Source organism: Sceloporus occidentalis, unplaced genomic scaffold, assembly GCF_023333645.1.
Source record: "Sceloporus occidentalis isolate IW3139 unplaced genomic scaffold, rSceOcc1.0.p SCAF_2, whole genome shotgun sequence".
Classification (NCBI taxonomy): Eukaryota; Metazoa; Chordata; class Lepidosauria; order Squamata; family Phrynosomatidae; genus Sceloporus; species Sceloporus occidentalis.
In genome coordinates this window covers 116,687,633-116,707,427 of record NW_028316982.1, presented here as the reverse complement: position 1 = coordinate 116,707,427, position 19,795 = coordinate 116,687,633, and positions in this window count along the sequence as shown.

Genomic DNA, 19,795 nt, shown 5'->3' with positions numbered 1-19,795 from the left:
CTTCTCCCCTGCCCCCAGCCAACCTCCCTATTGCTAAGTGGTGATTAAAGGCTCAGGAACCTTGCAAGAGAAGAAGCAGTTGTTTGAAAACATATAGTCTAACTCTGTGGGCAGGAGAGATCTAGCCTGTTCCAAGGAATGAGAGGCTCTTCCTCCACGCCCTGAAGGGTGAACACTGTTGTCGCCCCAGTTAATTGACTCCATGGCTGCAATAACCAAGTTGCATTAAGTAACATTGGACTAAGCTGCCTGGCTTCCTTTTAGAGATGCTCTGAAAGACCAGATGGAATGCTGTAGGAACAACACTGAATAATAGTCCAAGAATGTTGGGGTGAGCACCTGACAACAATGTTGGACAACTAAAACCTCTCTATGTAGAGAGATCTTGTAGCACCTTTGAGACTAGCTGAAAGAAAGAAATTGGCAGCATGAGCTTTCGTAGATGTCAATCTACTTCCCCAGATTCATCTGAGGAAGTTGATTGAAGTCTACGAAACTTCATGCTGCCAATTTCTTTCAGTTAGTTTCAAAGGTGCTACAAGATCTCTCTACAAACTGATTCTACAGACTAACATGGCTATATATTTGAATGAAACCTCTCTAGTACTAGGCGTACAAACAAACAAAACCCAATCCATGAAGAGAACAGTATGCCACCTTCCGTGCTAACTAAATTCACTGCTTACTAATTACTAGGTGAGAGCTATGAATTTGTGGTTTCATCTAGCCATGTGTGACTACAGGCTTTTGGTTTGGTTTTTTGCCCTGGAAGGCACACTAGACGGTGAATTCTGTGGAGGTTTAACATCCATTTGTTGTCATGAAACATCTGTGGTTGCCTTTAGGATGTTATGTAGCTTGAGCTATTTGAGGGGGAAAAATAATACACTTGCAGAAGGGTCAGGGCTAGATTTACCATTAAAGTGAGGTCGTGGATGGGGCACCACAGACATTTCCCATTGCTGGATTTACCTTGGGCCATACGGTGCAAAACTGCACATGATGCTAGTAATATTAGAGATTAATGATATACATTAATCTTGGAAGTACAACATTAATCTTTGGAATAAACATTTTTTTCTATCTCATGAGAGTTTTCATTTATTTAAAAAATAAAACTTTATTTTATAGTTTATTGTTGCTTATACAGTGGGGCCTTTCCTTATGTGGGGGATCCGTTCTGGATCCTCAGGCATAAGGCAAATTCCCCATAAGCTCAAGATCCATTCAGTAGAAGGGGTCTTGTGCTCTTGGCAGCGTGGTGCATGCACACCATGGGCGCATGCACAATTCATTCAATTGCAGCGCGACTTTTGCATAAATCGGAAGCTGTGTATGGAGCGGGTACACTGTATGTTGAATTAGATATACAGTTGGACCTCCGTTTTCATGGGGGATCCATTCCAGAAAACGGAGGCCCGTGCATGTTCAAGCCTCATAGGCTTGAGTGGGGTGCCCCCCCCCCCGCATGTGTGTGGCCTGGGCGCACACACTGGGTTCGTGCCAAAGGAAATAGCGGAAGTCACCCCTCCGCAGATATTCCAGGGCGCGGATCTCAGATCCGCAAGTTAGGAGGGGCAACTGTATATAGGGACACCAAAATCTTTTAAGTGCTGAGGGCCTCTACCAGTTTTAATCCAGCTCTGAGAAGCATTCTGCATCCCTTCCATCCAGTCCCCTGGGAGTGGTGAATTAGATTGATTTAATTTACACAGAAGGTGGCATTCTAGGCCATTCTCAGATAACTTTTTAATATTATAATGATGGGAGTTTCCGTTCTAAGTGTCATTCTCAAATGTTCTTTAATCATTCCAGTGTTTTTAATTTTAATTCTTTAATCAAGAAGCTGTCCAATACAGATGGAGGAGAGTCTGTGGTTGTTTTGGGAACACCGAAACTGAAAATGTTAAACCAATGTAATTAGGATTTTAAAATGTTAAACCAATGTAATTTTCAGTACTCTTCTCTAAATCTCTCCCCTTATTGTTGTATGTTCTTTAACAGATTTTGGACTTCAGCTCCCAGAATCCCAGGCTATTGGCCAATATTTCTGAGGCATCGTTGAGCTGAAATCCAAAACCTCTTAAAGGGCACAGTTTGGAGACCACTAGTCTAAACCATCATATCACCCATCACCATGTATGGATGTGAGAGGTGGACAGTCAAGGAAGCAGACAGAAGGAGAATCAACTCATTTGAGATGTGGTGCTGGAGAAGAGTGCTCAGGATACCATGGACCAGGGATGTAGCTAGGATTTTAGGAAGGGGGGGGGGAGTCCAGACTAAGTGCCACCATTATAATGGGGCTTGGGTGCTGCGGCGGCGCAGCACACACCATTTTTCTAGTGGAAGGGGGGTCCGGACCCCAAGAACCCCCCCCCCTTGGCTATGTCCCTGCATGGACAGCCAAATGGATGGGCCTTGGAACAGATGAAGCCAGAGATCTCCTTAGAAGCCAACATGATTAAATTGAGGCTGACGTACTTTGGACATATAATGAGAAGGCATTGATCACCGGAAAAGACAATAATGCTAGGAAAGATAGAGGGGAGAAGAAGGAGTGGAAGACTGCATGCCGAATGGATGGACTCAGTCAGGGGGGACATAGGCATGGGATTGCAGGAACTAAATAGAGCAGCAGAAGACAGGGCTTTTTGGAGGTGTCTCATCCACAGGGTTGCTGTGAGTCAGTCGAGTCGAGGGCAAATAAGAACAACAACAAAAGGTAGGAGTCACCAGAAACTTTTGAACCATTGTAGATGTGGGTAACAAATGCATCTTTATTCATTTCTGAGAGGGCGGAATGGGATGCTTCAGAAGATGATAGTAGCAGATGTGTGCTTTATCCTCATCTATGCCCTTTTTTGGAATAAGGCTCAAGAGGCTGTCATGTAGCCTTTTGTGCCTTGTCCAAAACTACTTACCACACCCTGGCAGCAGCCATACTCTGTGGGGCCACTGCTACAAGGGAGGAAAGAATGTGAGTTGAGGATAGCCTCTCATCCTCTTACAGTCTGAGATGGAGAAAGGCAGTGGAACAATGATTTCCTCTTCCTCTCTCTAGCATTACCAAAATACCTCTTTTCACAATTTGTATGATGGACTGTACTCACTGCAGATCTTGGATAGCAGATATTGTGGTGTCCAGCTTGCTATGAAGGCATTCAGACAAAAACATTTCTGCTGCTCACACGCTTCCTCCTGAATCATACATGTATAATTTACAATAAAATAATATATTTCTGAATGCTTTAAATTATAATTTCTATGAGGCAGGATATAATTAAAAACCCACACTAATTCATTTTAAACATATTCCTCCCTCCATATGGAGAGAGATCCTAAGATGTTCATAACCAGGTAAACAGTGCTCACAATTTAAAAATAAACCAGGTAAGTGGACCTGTTCTCAATTTTAATTCTGCAGCTCTTGGTCAAAATGATTAAGTAATTTTGACTGAATGACTGAGTCTCTTTGCCTGTCTCCTTCCCTTAAAGCCCAGGAGCCCAACTAGTTCAATGTGAAGATCTTTCGATAGTTTAGGAACTATCCTGGACTACAGTGGGTTGTATCCACCCTTTTTTACACACCACAAGCCCCCAGAAGACAAGTTTCCATTTTGAATTAAATGCTGTTTCAGATAAATGCTGAATAAAATGCTGCTTTTAAATGCCCCTTCCCTGAAATAGTCTTTATATGACCAGTAGCACCCCTTGGAGCCTTTTGGGTTTGTGGCTGGCTACTTTTAGGCTGATTTATTTCCAGCAAATAACATTTGGGGAAATAAGAGGAACTGAGGGTAGGACCCACACCAGGGACCTGGCAGCCACATATGGTCATAAAATTCCCATATCTGTGTGGTTACATTTGTTGCTGTTATGGCCAATTAGGTTGGCTTTGATATACAGTGACCCAATGAATGGGAGACCTCCAAGGGACCCTGTTATTAACAGGCCTTCTCGGGGCTTCTCAGGGCTTGCAAATTCAGGCCTGTGGCTTCCTTGATTGAGTCTATCCACCTGTAATGTCGTCTTCTTCTTTCCATACTACATTCCACTTTACCAAATATTATTATCTTTGCTAACAAGGCATGTTGTCTCATGCTATATCCAAAACATGATAGCTTCAGTTTGGGCATTTTGGCTTCTGATGAGAGTTCAGGATCAAGTGGCTCTCAGACTTATTTAACTTGCCTTTTTAGCAGTCCATGTTATCTGTAGAACTCTCCTCCAGCACCACATTTTAAATGAGTTTTTCTTTTTGTCAGTTTGTTCACAACCATACATAGAAATCAGAAATACAATGACGTGGATTATTCTTTACTTTGGCATTCAATAATATATCTTTACACTTGAGGTGTTTATCTAGCACCTTCATAGCTGCCCTTCTTAATCTTCTGATTTCTTGACTACATTTTGATTTATGGCTGAGCTAAGGTATAGGAAATCTTTAATTCCTTCCTCGGAGCCTATTCCCACTTTCCATACGATCTACATATAAATTAGACAGGGTGATAAAAAATGCACCCTAGTCTGACATCCTTGCCAACTGGAAACCTTTCTGCTTCCCTATGTTCTGTCCTAATAATGACCTTTTGTCTTGAGTATAGGTTATGTATCAGGACAATGAAATGTTGTAGTACAACCATTTATTTTAGAACAATCCATAGTTTTCCATAATCTACACATTCAAATGCTTTACTATCAACTATAAAGCACAGGATATGACTTTCTTCTGAAATTATTTGGTGTGTTCCATTATAAAGCATATATTTGCAATATGATCTCTAGTTCCTCTTCCTCTTCTGAACCAAGCTTGAACATCTGCCATTTCTTACTCCGTGTATGGTAAACGTCATTGTTGTACAATTCCAACTTCCAACTCTATGATTCTATGAAATGAAACACTAGAAATGACTCCAAGTGTCTATTTGGATTTAAAAGGAGGACCATATCCAGGGCAACCACTGCTTAGAGTAATACAACAGAAGCCTGCTCAGAGGAAGAAAAACTCTACTGGGCATTGAATAACTTTAGATGTGATAATCCAGCCAGCTCAGGCACATAAGAGCACAATTCACAAATCACCAAGAGGGGGCAGTGTTTCCCAAGAGTATTTTGTATTCAGGTAGAAGGAAATCAGGAGAGCTAGATTGGTGCAATGGTTTGAGTGTTATAGTCCAGGGGACCAGGGTTTGAATTCTGTTCTGCCATGGAACTCCACTGGGTAACATTTGGGGAAGTCATACTCTCTCACCCTCAGAAAAAGGCAAAGGCAGCCTTCCTATGAACAATTCTTACCAAGGAAACACTGAAAGGTTTGCCCTAGGACCAGCATAAGTTGGAACCAACCTCAAGGCACACAATATGGTATCTCATAGCAAATAAAGAAGGTTTTGCCTTAAGGAGGGAAGGCCTTCTCTGTGGCACTCTCTAATCTGAGCATGTAGTCGACTTCATGTCATTGCATTTACATTTAGGTTTCCGACTCTCATTATAGATGAATTCAGAGACTACTTTCTCTTTTACACTTGAGAGCCAAGTTTTAGAACCAAAACAGTTCAAATATCATTCCTCCCCCATCCCTTCGTGCCTAGAAACCATCCTTACTTGGCTCTTCGTTGCCAAGTAAACCATATCGCCATACTTCAGCAGAGACACCTGAGTAGATGTGAGACAAATTCCTCATTCTGGCACCCAGTCTGAGTGTCCACAATGCCAACTTTAAAAATTCAACAGTCATACATGATAGATGGGAGTAATGCTACAACCCAAAATATCTCACTAGAAACCACATTCCAGCAAAACAGAGGCTCAGCTAACTGTTTAGCAGTTGTACAATAATAACATTAAAAAAACCACACACACCAAAATTCTACCCAAACCAGATTTATGTTTGTAGGACAGGAATTTGGAACACCAAATTACTTGTGTGTCATGCCAATTAAATTCACCTATCCCATATGACTGGAGGGATATAATACACTTAAAAATATATATCAGCAGGAACCACTTTCCACTACTCATTCTTGGGGAAGATCCATATTCTGACATTTATCCAGAACACCAGTTTTCCAGCTACTCTTCACAGAGCCTTCCAGGAATGTGTTGTGGGCAAGAAATCCCTAATCTAGAAAAGTCCAGACTTCCGAACAGCCAGTCATGCATGATGAGAGTGACAAAATGTGAAGAAAAACTTTCCAGTACCCATTACAAGATAAAATGATATTCTTGACAACAGCCCAGAAAGTCTACCTTCAAACAAGCCAAACAATGAATCTCAGCAGTCACATGTGACAAGATAGGGTGTGAGTATGTACATGTGTGTGTACACATTCAAGTCATCTGTTGGCTTGTATAAACTCTATGAATTTTATAGGGTTTCCTTAGGCAAGGAATACTCAGAGAAGTATGAATTTTATAGGGTTTTCTTAGGCAAGGGATACTCAGAGATGGTTTTGTCAATTCCTTTTTCTAAAATAAAGGCCTAGAGCACCTAGTATTTGTTGATGGTCTCCCATCCAAGTACTAACCAAGTACTAACTGGCTTAGCTTTCAAGATCAGACCGTGATGAAGAGGTCCATGTCAGAAATTGTGGTTTTAGTACAGGCTTGCACCACCAAACATATTAATTTGTTGTTGTTGTATTGGAGCACCTAATCCACTATTCCAGCTACTCACAGTGGCAAAGGAAGGGCCAACCACTGAGAAGACCTTGGAGTATATCACATGGGGCTTTTTGGAGCTCAGATCCAGGGTGATGCCTGGTTCAGTTATGCAAATTCATGTCGTAATGTGAATGTTTTATCATACCTGGTTGCCCTTCTGTTGCCCTTCTGAATCGAGGGGGAATCGAATCCAAGGCAAGTCACGTGATGAGAATTCATGCAAAGCAGAGTGAGTGCAAATTGTATTACTACACCGGTGCATACCATGCGGATTCAACGATTCAAATTGGGACCCTTGCGCATGCTCAGTGCGGGTCTGGATGCTGTGCTCCTTCACTGCCCCCTTCTTAGCTGTCATCCTTCATCGGACTGAAGGAGCAGTCAGGGGATGATGGGATAGGTCGCAGGAGGTCACTGGGTCCAGGGTTCATATGCAGGAGAAGGCAGGGGATGATGGGATAGGTCGCAGGGGATCACTGGGGCCAGGTTTCAGTTGCAGGAGAAGGCAGGGGATGATGGGATAGGTCACAGGGGATCACTGGGGCCAGGTTTCGGTTGCAGGAGAAGGCAGGAGATGATGGGATAGGTCACAGGGGATCACTGGGGCCAAGTTTTGGTTGCAGGAGAAGGCAGGGGATGATGAGATAGGTCGCAGGGTGGCAGAGAGGAGGAGATGGCATGAAGGAGGAGGAGGGGGATGGAGCAGCAGGACACAGGGGGCCAAGAGGGCGACATCGGCGTGATCTTCCACACCAAACCAATTTGAAGTGAAATCGAAGTGAGCTTGAAAGCGAATTCTGTCAATTCACTTTTTTTCCGATCTTAACAAAATGAGGGGTCACTTTGGAATCACTGAGGAAGCGCCACGGAAGGAGCGATCATAGAAAGGAATCTCATCTGATAACACATTCATGTTATGACGTGAATTCGCATTGTAGACCCGCAGTCACCCCGGATCTGAGCTCCAAAAATCCCCCCAAAGCCCCGTGTGTAGGGATGCCATATCCCGCCTGGGGGCGGGACTTTCCCAGTTTTTGGCCGGTTGGGAAGGTCCTGTCCCACCTTTACTCCTTGCCCGGGTTTGCCCTGGGTTGGGTTGGCTGCTGCAGCGGCGGCTACCGGGGATGCCATTACATCCTCTGAGGCTGAGAGAGAATGTCTTTCCTCGGGATTTTGCAAGGTTTCTTCAGAGAGGGGTTACCATTGGCATCCTCTGAGGCTGAGAGAGAATGACTTTCCTCAGGGTTTTGCAAGGTTTCTATCCTCTGAGGCTGAGAGAGAATGACTTTCCCCAGGGTTTTGCAAGGTTTCTTCAGAGATGGATTGCCATTGGCATCCTCTGAAGCTGATAGAGAATGACTTTCCTCAGGGTTTTGCTAAGTTTCTTCAGAGAGGGGTTGCCATTGGCATCCTCTGAGGCTGAGAGAGAATGACTTTCCTCAGGGTTTTGCAAGGTTTCTTTAGAGAGGGGTTGCCATTGGCATCCTCTGAGGCTGAGAGAGAATGACTTTCCTCAGGGTTTTGCAAGGTTTCTTCAGAGAGGGGTTGGCATTGGCATCCTCTGAGGCTGAGAGAGAATGACTTTCCTCAGGGTTTTGCAAGGTTTCTTCAGAGAGGGGTTGGCATTGGCATCCTCTGAGGCTGAGAGAGAATGACTTTCCTCAGGGTTTTGCAAGGTTTCTTCAGAGAGGGGTTGGCATTGGCATCCTCTGAGGCTGAGAGAGAATGACTTTCCTCAGGGTTTTGCAAGGTTTCTTCAGAGAGGGGTTGCCATTGGCATCCTCTGAGGCTGAGAGAGAATGACTTTCCTCAGGGTTTTGCAAGGTTTCTTCAGAGAGTGGTTGGCATTGGCATCCTCTGAGGCTGAGAGAGAATGACTTTCCCCAGGGTTTTGCTAAGCTTCTTCAGAGAGGGGTTGCCATTGGCATCCTCTGAGGCTGAGAGAGAATGACTTTCCTCAGGGTTTTGCAAGGTTTCTATCCTCTGAGGCTGAGAGAGAATGACTTTCCCCAGGGTTTTGCAAGGTTTCTTCAGAGATGGGTTGCCATTGGCATCCTCTGAAGCTGAGAGAGAATGACTTTCCCCAGGGTTTTGCAAGGTTTCTTCAGAGAGGGGTTGCCATTGGCATCCTCTGAGGCTGAGAGAGAATGAGTTTCCTCAGGGTTTTGCAAGGTTTCTTCAGAGAGGGGTTGCCATTGGCATCCTCTGAGGCTGAGAGAGAATGACTTTCCTCAGGGTTTTGCAAGGTTTCTTCAGAGAGGGGTTGCCATTACATCCTCTGAGGCTGAGAGGGAATGACTTTTCTCAGGGTTTTGCAAGGTTTCTTCAGAGAGGGGTTGGCATTGGCATCCTCTGAGGCTGAGAGAGAATGACTTTCCTCAGGGTTTTGCAAGGTTTCTTCAGAGAGGGGTTGGCATTGGCATCCTCTGAGGCTGAGAGAGAATGACTTTCCTCAGGGCTTTGCAAGGTTTCTTCAGAGAGGGGTTGGCATTGGCATCCTCTGAGGCTGAGAGAGAATGACTTTCCTCAGGGTTTTGCAAGGTTTCTTCAGAGAGGGGTTGCCATTGGCATCCTCTGAGGCTGAGAGAGAATGACTTTCCCCATGGTTTTGCAAGGCTTCTTCAGAGAGGGGTTGCCATTACATCCTCTGAGGCTGAGAGAGAATGACTTTCCCCAGGGTTTTGCAAGGCTTCTTCAGAGAGGGGTTGCCATTACATCCTCTGAGGCTGAGAGGGAATGACTTTTCTCAGGGTTTTGCAAGGTTTCTAACCTCTGAGGCTGAGTTCCATTTGGGTGTCTCAGGAGGAGGGAAACAGTGCAGAGTTGTTTTTTGTTGCTAGTTTGTGGTCAGGTTGCCTTCTCCTTATGGCAACCCTATGAAGGAAAGCTGTTGGACAAGAGTTATACAGGAAGGCCCCCTTTCAGATCTTGCTTCAGCCATCAACTCTCAAAATCCGCAAGCCAGCATCTCCACTTACCAAAAAACAAAACAAAACATCTTTTCCATGTTAGGGTGATATGTGCTCTTGCTTCTTGCATGTGTTTTTTTAAGTACACCAAGAAAATAATAACATAAAAGATTTATCTTTTGAAAGCAAAGCCTTATTTTCTTGGTGTACTTAAAAAAAACCCAGTAGTACGTAATTAACCTCTTGGGTAGACTTTGCAATGGCAACTGTCATTCTTACAAGAAAAGGAACTTCCAAGCTCTGTGAAAAATCTCAGCAAAAAGCCCCCAAATGCAAAGTTTCCCATGTTGAGTTCACTTAAAAGCATCCTCTTTTCTGGGCTAAAGAATTAGAATTTGCTTCTGTTTAAATATCCTTAGAGTTGATTGAAGCCAGAGTGGTTGTAGTGGTTTGAGCACTGGACTGTGGCTCTGAAGACCAAGGTTTGAATCCCATTCAGCCACAGAAAGCCACTGGACAACCTTGGACCAGTCACACTCTCTCAGCCTCAGAGGATGGCAATGGCAAATCCCATCTGAATAAGCTTGCAAAGAAAATGTGATGAAAGCTTTGCCTTAGGGTCACCATAAGTTGGCAACAACTTGAAGGCATACAACAAGAACAACCACAACATTAATATTTTAATCCTTGACTTCTCAATCAACCCCATTCATTTGTCCTATCTTCCCGATTGAGTTGTTTCACTACAAATTCCAGGGTTCCACAGGAAAGCACCATGGCAGTTAAAGCAGTGTCAACCTGCATTATTTCCACAGTGCGCATGCAGCCACTGTTCAACTGAAAGCACAGTACAACAACAAAAGGGCCAACTAGGAATAAGGAGGTTCCCCCCCCCCATTTAAAATGGTTTTATTTATTTATTTATTACTTAAAAGCATTTCTATATTGCTCCAAGCCCATGAGGGCTCTAGAGGACATGGACAACTAAAAACCAATTAATATATTAGTTCCTTGGGTATGGAATGCCTCAGTTCGGGGGCTGCTACAAAAATGGATCTCAACGACCTCTTTTGAGTTCAGCAACTAGTCAATAAGGCTTTGTAAAATGTTCTTCCCCTTTAGCCAACGAGGTGCTAAGAAGGGTCTGGGTTTAAGTCCAAACCAAAAGAAAACTCAGTGGGGGAGGGAGAAGGGAAATGGTCCTTTGAAAGCCAAAGGTGGAAAGAAGTCTGATCTGCCCTTCAATCCTCATTGGAGGAGGAGGAGGGGATCAGGGAAACCTACAGTCATGAGGTTAGAAAAGGCAGGCCCCTGGCATTTGGCATGGCAAACTCTTCTCTGGAGTAAACTGCTTGCAACCTCTGAAGAACACTGCCATGTTCATCCCTCTGATGCAGCCTTCCAAGAGGGATCATGCCACCCACAGGACAGAAGACAGCGAAGGTAATTCATTGAAATCATTTTACTTTTGGCTCTTTTGGGGCAAGAATTGGGCTAGGTGTGAGGGTTGCCATAACCCTCCTGCTGGCGGGACATTCCCGGCTTTTCACCAGTAGGTTTCCTCCTTAACTCAGGTTTGTCCTGAGTTGAGGAGGCTGCCAGACTCAGGAAGAGCCTTCAGGGCCAGGAGGTGAGGAGGAGGAGGAGGAGGCATTGCCTGGGAGCAGAGCCTCTTGCTGGCAGTTTTGCCCTTTGGGGCCTGCGGTGGAAGGGAGGAGGCTGCGATGATGAGGAAAAGCAGGGGCTCCTCCGAATGGTCCTGGCCACTTCCCTTGGCTCCATCCCTCAATGCTCAATGCTCTGGAATTCTGGTGTCTGTGAGGCACTTGGCCTTCTCTGTCAGAGAGTTCTGGTGCCACAATAAAGTACAATTCCCAGGATTCCCTAGCACTGAGCCCTGGCAGTCCAAGCTGTGTGTTTTGGACACAGATCTCCTCCAAATGAATCCAGTCCCTATCCTTTATATCTCTCTCACACACTGCAGGAATAACAACCCACTTTGAGACTGCTTTAACTCAGTGCTAGGGAATCCTGGGAATGCTAGTGTTTGTGAGACATTGAGACTTCTCTGTCAGAGATGGCTCTGAGGCCAGAATAGACTACAATTCCCAGGATTCCCCAGCACTGAGCAGTCTCAAACTGGACCATTTCCTCAGTGTGGATGCACCTAGGGAGGAATTCTAGGCACTGCAGTTATGTGACTCCCTGTCAGAGATAGCTCTGGGGCCGCAGTGTACTACAATTCCCAGCATTTCCCAGCACTAACCCAGGAGAGTTAAGTCACTCTTGAACTGGATTCTTTCCTCAGTGTGGATGCAGCTTTGGTGAGGAACTCTGGGCATTTCAGTCCAGCTATGTTTTATTTGGGCAGTGTATTTTGGACCAGAGAGAAGGTGAGCAGACATCCTTCTCCTTTTCCGGGGCATGTCCTCTTCTGTCAAATTTCAAAATGTCCTCCATTTGTATCATGGCTAAGAAGCCTGAATTTATAATTCCATGAGTGTTTTCGTGTGTCCTCGATTATATAAAAGAAAAAAAGTGTCCTACATTTGAAAATATTGTCCTACATTTGTCCCGGTTTGGAGGTCCTGACTTATGGCAGCCCTAAGGGGTCTCTTCCCTTTTTCCATTCCTGCTGCCCTCTCCAGCCAGCAGTAAAGGCTTTGAAAGGCCAGCAAACATGGGGACCCTGTTGAGCTCACTTTTGAATAACCTTGAATAAAACCACTCCCCAAAGAATGACCTCAACCACAAGCTGTCAGGTAGACAATGAAAGGACTTATGGAAGTCTGATCCTATACCCAGGCAAAATGCAACAGAAGAATTGAGTGGTGTTTAATGGGGCTTCTGCTCAGATGGGAAACATTAAGGTTAATTTCATTTGGGAAGGGGTCTCCAGCATTGTGAAGCATGGGAAGCATTTTATAATTCTAAAGCACTGGATGCATTTTGTCATTGTGTTGGTTTGTTTCTTGCAGAAACCACCACTGCACCAGAAGAGCAGAGGCTGTCTAGGCGACGGAAGCGGACCAAATATGAACCTCACCAAGTGGAGGCTCTGACGACCTTCTATGCTTATAATAAACGTCCCAGCTTCTCAGAGCGGGAGCAATTGGCGAAAGACATTAATATCCCAGAGGATCGTGTGGCGGTAAGAAGAGGGGCTAGGATCCTTCCCCTTCCCCATCCCCATTGCCACCCATGTCCCCTCCCTGCCTAACTCTATAGAAATAACTGGCAGGAAAATCCTTCCCATCCTTTTCAACCCACTACTGTGGTTGGTTCTCAGCCTTGCCGGGCATTCATCACAGTGCTTGAACAGAGGCTGCAGAATGAGGCCTCTTGTTAATTTTTTAGCTAATGAAAATGGTTTTATGAATGAAGGGTTTTTATTTGGGGGGGGGGGGTCCAAAAGCCACCTTGTATACTATTTATCCTTCAGCAGAAAGTTGATAGGAAATGTATTAGGTGATGCTTTTTAGAAAATTAAAATATTGACATTCTCTGTAGCAACCTAACAATAGATAAGTCAGACATATTTGTGAGAAGGGGCAGAAAACAGGGCAATGCTGCTGAAAACAAGAAACACAGGAATCAAGTAGGGCAAATTTAATAAAATGTAATTCTCCTCTCTAAGAGCTGGAATAAGGAGAGAAAATGGAAGCAAGCGTGTCTTTGGGCTAGTTGTGACTTTCTGCAGGGCTATTGTGCATTCACTAGGAAAGAATAACTTTTACCCTTTGGAGGAAAGGAAAGATTTAAAAGTAGGATCTCTCCTGGATACCATTCATGAGAAACCAGGTTTTGATTTGGTTTAGTACCTAGAATGCTGAAATTGCTGAATGGAAAAGATGGACAAGTTGTTTTCCTATCTTTCTGTTTTAGGTCTGGTTTCAAAACAGAAGATCCAGAGATCCAGAGTGTGCTGAGCAAAAGGCAGTAAAGCAGGAAAAGACAAGGAAGATCCCATCCCATGGAAGAGCTCCATCAAAGGGGGTTGCCTGCCAGACTACCTGGCCAGGAAACTGCAAGAAACAGCTGCAACCAGGACATCACTGGGGACAGAATCAGCTAGTGTACCAGCATTATTACTATCCATTTCCACAAGGGACTGTCCACCAGCATGATAGTCACTTTGTGACTGGACAGGCCACTTCTTCCTTTGGCAGTAATGTCAGCTTTGGTCCTTCAGTCCAAAATCTTCCATTTGGTTTTGGTGGAGGTGAAGATCACTCCCATATACAGTCACACTCACATCAGATCCAGCAGAATAATTATTCTTACTTTAATTATAACACCTACTCTGGTCAAGAAGACCCACAGGGTTCTTTAGGAACCCCACAGCTGGGAGGGCAGGCCTATGTAGCGCAATACCAGGGTTCTGTTTCCTCAGCAAGTACAAGCAGCCTAGACCTAGATGATATGATTAGCTACATAGAAGAGGATGGTTATGCTCAGAACCCTTCCTCTGGAAGCAGTCCACTCCTCTATGGGGGAGCAGCACCGATGGGGAGGGAACATAGACCCAAAGGCCCTTACAGCTATAGCCATTCTTCTCCTTCCTCCACTGCTCAAAGGCCAGGCTCTTATCAACAGGGGATTCAGCCAAACCAATACAGTCCTCTTAATTCCCATGATGATCAGGGCCCCTTGCAAATGGCACTTGCAAATGTCATAAGAGAAGCAGTTAATAACTATCAGTAATATTTTCTAAGAAGGTTTTATCCTTGCAATAAAATGGAGTGATTTTCCTGTTATTTTCATCCAGCTCTCTATTGCATTCTTGGGCTAGATAGAAGTGATTAACTGCAATAGTAATTAATAAATGCATCTTCTCAGTATAGGAGGCAAAAAGGTTTTAGTGCTTCCAAGTTTGCTTTCTTCCTTGCTTCTTCTTTAAGATAACAATATCCTCTCTTGAAGGATATGGCCTAAAGTGGAGAAGATGCTGGGAAGTTAAAGTTAGTTTTCTTCCAAAACATACTGCAGAAATAATCCAGTCTGAGAATGCTTTAACTGCCCTGGCTCAAGGCTAAGGAATTCTGGGCATTGTAGTGTTTGTGAGACATTTAGCCTTCTCTGTCAGGGAGTTCTGGTGCCACAATAAACTACAGTTCCCAGAATTTCCTAGCACTGAGCCACGGTGATCAAAGCAATCTCAAACTGGATTATTTCTGCAGTGTGTTTTGGCCCTTTATCTACCTTCCAGATAAATCAGTTGGAGTTAAAAATGCTTTGATTTGCCATTGGCCTTGTCTGTATATCAGCCTTAAACTCACACCAGCTCTAATAAAAAGATTGCTAACTAATACTGTAAAGATACTTGAGGAGGAAAGGTCTGTGGTGTCACAGCCTGTTCTCCTTTAAGTGCATGTTCAAAATTAGATGTACTTCGGACCAACATTTTCAGATATTGTAGGTACCCAGACTTTCCTTTGACAAATCAAATTGAACTGCCTGACATACTGAACTGAGCAGCAGACATAAAAATCATGTAATTAGTAGAATTTCAGTGGTTTCTGAAATTAAGTAAACAGGAAAAAATGGAGTGGAGATCAACCTATTTTTAAAACCTTGAATATCTGGGGAAGTGCATAATAACAGGGGTTGCTTGTGTATGTGTGTGTGTGTGGTGTATAACAGGCTCAGCCAAATTTTGTCCTCTCTTGTATTTAGCAGGAACACAAATGCACACACTACTGGGGGAATCCATTTCCATTCATTTATGGTTTGGCTAGGAACCTTATGGCCATCCAGATGTTGCTGGACTTCAACTTCCATCTTCCCTCACCACTGGCTCTGCTCCTTTGACAGCCTTTAAAAAGAGATTGGATGTGAAATAGAAGGCTTTCATGGCCGGCATCCATCGTTTTTTGTGGGGGGTTTTGAGCTATGTGGCCATGTTCTAGAAGAGTTTATTCTTGTTGTTTTTAAGCATCTGTGGCTGGCCCCTTCAGAGATGCTGGTGAAACATCAGGAATAAGCTCTTCTAGAACATGGCCACATAGCCCGAAAAACCCACAAAAAACCTAGACATTGGATGGTTAGCTCTTGGGAAGAAGTTGGATTAGATGGCCTTTTCAATCTTTCAGTGCCTTTGCCTGCTGAACTTCAGCCGTTGGAGCATCCTTATCTGCACTTTCTTTCCTGAGTGAGCTGGCTTGAGATTCTTTCCTTTTGTGTTATTGTTTAGTCAAACCTTCCCCTTGACATGAAGCCTGATAAAAGTAATGGTGGAGTGGGGAAGCGTATCCTTTTGGTCTTGAGAGGTTACATTCACTGGACTCATGGTATGTTCTTAATACACACAATACCTTCATCAGTATTAGGAAATTCTACAGTGCACATTGTACAGTAAAATAAAATAATTCTTCTTTAACTCAATTCTTCATAGATCGTACTGAAATTACATCATTATTTTCTTAGATTGTACGCCATAGGCAGGTTTACTCTTTTATAGTTATTGTTTTTATGTACTTTCTGTGCAAATCTACAGCACTATATAAATAAAGAATAATAATAATAATAATTAGTCAAGCCTTTCTTTATCTCATTCCTAATGTTCTTATAATTTTCTCATAAAGATCTATTGTCTTCCTTTAATGTTTATTCCCAGATATTTCACATTATTCTGAACTTTAATTTCCCCTTTTTAACTTAATCCTTGTTCTTCTATCTTTGCCATATTTTTTGTAAGGATTGCAGATTTTTCTCTATTAATTTTACATCCTGGCGTATTTCTAAATCCCTCTAAATCCCCTTTTCTGCACTTTCACAAGTATTGTCAATCCGTGTGAGTCAATTTAGTATATTTTAATTATTTTGTTTTTAACTTTAAAGTTTAATGTTTTTTTATCTTGAAAACATGCGAGGGTAGCTGTCTTGGCCATTTAAAAAACCCAAACAAAAATTTCATCAGTGATACCTTTATTGGCCAACCGAAATACACAACACACTTGTTGCAAGCTTTTGAAGCTCCATTGGGCTTCTTCTTCAGGCAAGATGTTCCAAACCAAACAGGAGAAAAAACAATTGGAGATGTTAGTCAAATGCCTGCATGTTGTTTCAGTCCTTAGTAAAGATGGTATGTTGAGGAGGAGGATATCTTTTGCAGGCAGGCTCATCCTCCTTCTTACCATGCATCAATAGGGAGATTTTTGAAGCCCAGAAAAGTTCATTTGCATTTCAACAGGGACCCCTCCATCTCACCTCTGTTGAAATGCAAATAGACTTTAAATTCCTTGGACTGAACAGGGACGTAGGGAAGGGGGGGGGTTGGGGGTCCGGACCCCCCCCTTCAGGCCCTGGGGGCCTTCAAGGTCCTACCTCCCCCCTCCTCCCCTCCATCAAAACCACAGAGAAAGCTCAGAGAGAGAGAGAGAGAGGAGGGGGAAGGAGGGGGTCCTTGTGATGTCTTTCGTTTCCCTCTGAGTCCAGCTTCCACTCCTCCGCCTCCTCCCTTGTGCTTTTGCCGGAATAAAAGTCTCCAAAGAAGGGAAGGAAGAGGAAGGAAGAATGATAGGGAGGGAGGGAGGGAGAACTGAAGAAAAGAAGGAAAAGAAAGGGAGGAAGAGGAAGGGGAGAAAGGAAGAAAGAAAAAGGAAGGAAGGAAGCTTCTAAAGGGAAATATAAAAGAAAGAAAAGGCGACTTTTAACTTTCCTTTCAGCAGTTATATCCATATACAATATAGTAAAATAATAATAATAATAATAATAATAATATCCCTTACCCAAAATGCTGAGGACTGGATGTATTTTGGATTTTGGAGTTTTTCAGAATTTGGTATATTTTTATACAGTATGTCTAATGGAATATAATGGGAGATGGGATCCGTGTATGTCTCATATGCATCTCATAGACATAGACTGAAGGTAATTTAATGCACAATATTTTAAAAATAATGTTGGGCTTCTGCATACTGAGCTTCAGCAAAACCCTGAGACCACTATGCCTTGTATAATTCAATAGTTCAGTCATTGATCTAAACCTTCAGGATTGCCAAGTTTCCTTGAGGTGGGGTCAGACCAGATGCTCTCAGGGTCAGTTTGGGGTTTTGGAAGTCCAGAGAAAGGAGACTCAGACTCTACTCTGGACATTTCTCCTGAGAATGGACTCATGTTTTCAAAAACAGTCATTTCTGGATTTTTGCAACAACAAAAAAGAGGAGGGTCTGTGATGCAAAAAGGCAAGAGGCTTCCTTCCAGCCTTGTTTTTTTTCTCTTTTTTAAAAGACAAATAGAATAAAATACAGTTAGCTGGCCCTTTTTCAGCATGTCAATGGGGATGTTTTGATGGAGAGTTCCTGCATGGCAGAATGGGGTTGGACTGGATGACCCTTCGTGGGGTCTCTTTGAACTCTATGTTTTTATGATTAATTAATTAATATATGGAATCAATCTAAGATGATGAATCAGGGCTGTGGAGTCCTATGGCCCTGCTCCAGGCAATGCTAGACTGCAGGCCCCATTATCCAGCAGCACCACAGACTGCTGGGAACTGCAGTCTAATAAGGCTGCACACTGCAGAAATAATCCAGTTCAACACTACTTTAATGCTATGGAAAATCCTGGGATTTGTAGTATGTTGTGCAACCAGAGATCTCTGACAAAGAATGCTAAATGTCTCACAAAACTACAATACCCAGATGTTGTTGTTGTTGTTGTTGTTTTCTTATATCCTGCCTTTCTCCCAATATACGGACTCAAGGTGGTGATTTTCCATAGCATTAATCTATAGTATATCTTTCTACAATGTAGATGGACACCTCCATGACATAATTTGTTGGGGATGCTTTGACTGGGAGTTCCTGCATGGCAGAATGGGGTTGGACTGGATGGCCCTTCTAGGGGTCTCTTCTAACTCTATGATTCCATGATTCTATAGCACTCTGAGCCTACTGTGATTTTAATTGTTTTTAAATGTATAAAGGTATAAAATCTTATAATGCAAGCCATGCACTGATGGACTATTGCACTATAATTTTTTATTGATTGATTTTATACCCTGCCTTTCTCCCAAAATAGGATTCTCTTAAAGGGGTTTGTTTTTCATAAAAAGAAAGGAAGGTATAATGGCTTGGAATTTAAAATTATGATAGATAGATAGATAGATAGATAGATAGATAGATAGATGAGTCTTGGAATTAAAAATCATGTGTGTGTGTGTGTGTGTGTGTGTATGTCTTGGAATTAAAAATCCCTCTTGGAAGTGGAAATGAAATGTTGTGTGGCTGCAGCCTGGGTTCTTAGCTCAGCTCAGAAGTTGGAATGCAGTGTCTCTAAGCATGAGCAGAGTGTCTCTGAGCATGAACAGAGTGGCTGCCGCTAATTGCGTGAGCAGCTGCACTTTGCTTTATCAAGCTGAATTTATCTGATGTAAACACCTTCAGAGGAAGGACTCAGTTTGCATCTGCACTGAAAAAATAATCCAGTTTGATGCCACTTTATCTGCCCTTGGCTCCATGTTGTGAAATGCTGGGATTTGCAGTTTGTTGTGGCACCTGACAGATGACTCAACGGGTCCTCAAAACTACAGATCCCAAGATTCCATAGCACGAAGCCATAACGGAAGTTAAAGTGGTCCCATCGAGGTGTCAAGGGTAAACGCTCGACCCTCTTTTTGAGTCTTGGGGGGGACTCTTAGCCTCTAAAAATGGTGGCACTTAGTCTTGACCCCCCCTTGCCAAAATCCTGGCTACGTCCCTGGACTGAAACAACATACAAGCATTTGACTAACATCTCCAACTGTTTTTTTTTTTTCTGCTGGTTGGTTTGTAAAGTCTTCTCTTGTTATATCCATTCCTTGGACAGCAGCACACAGAGATGAATGACATTTTGCTTTGGTGAGGCTGTAAATGCCAGCAAATCAAAAGCAAAATTGAAACAGTCTGTATCATATAATTTCCAATTTCTGTGTATGGATGTGAAAGCTGGACAGTGAAGAAAGCTGATAGGAAAATCAACTTATTTGAAATGTGGTGAAGGAGAGTTGTACAGATGATACCATGGACTCCTAAAATGACTAATAAATGGGTCCCAGAGGAACTCAAGCCTGAAGTGACCAAACTGAGGTTATCACATTTTGGCCACATCATGAAATGGCATGACTTAGAAAAGATAACACCAGACATAGTGAGAGGCAAATGGAAAAGAGGTGGATTGATCCAGTTAAGGAAGTCAGGGTCCTGATTCTGCAAGACCATAGCAGGGCTACTATT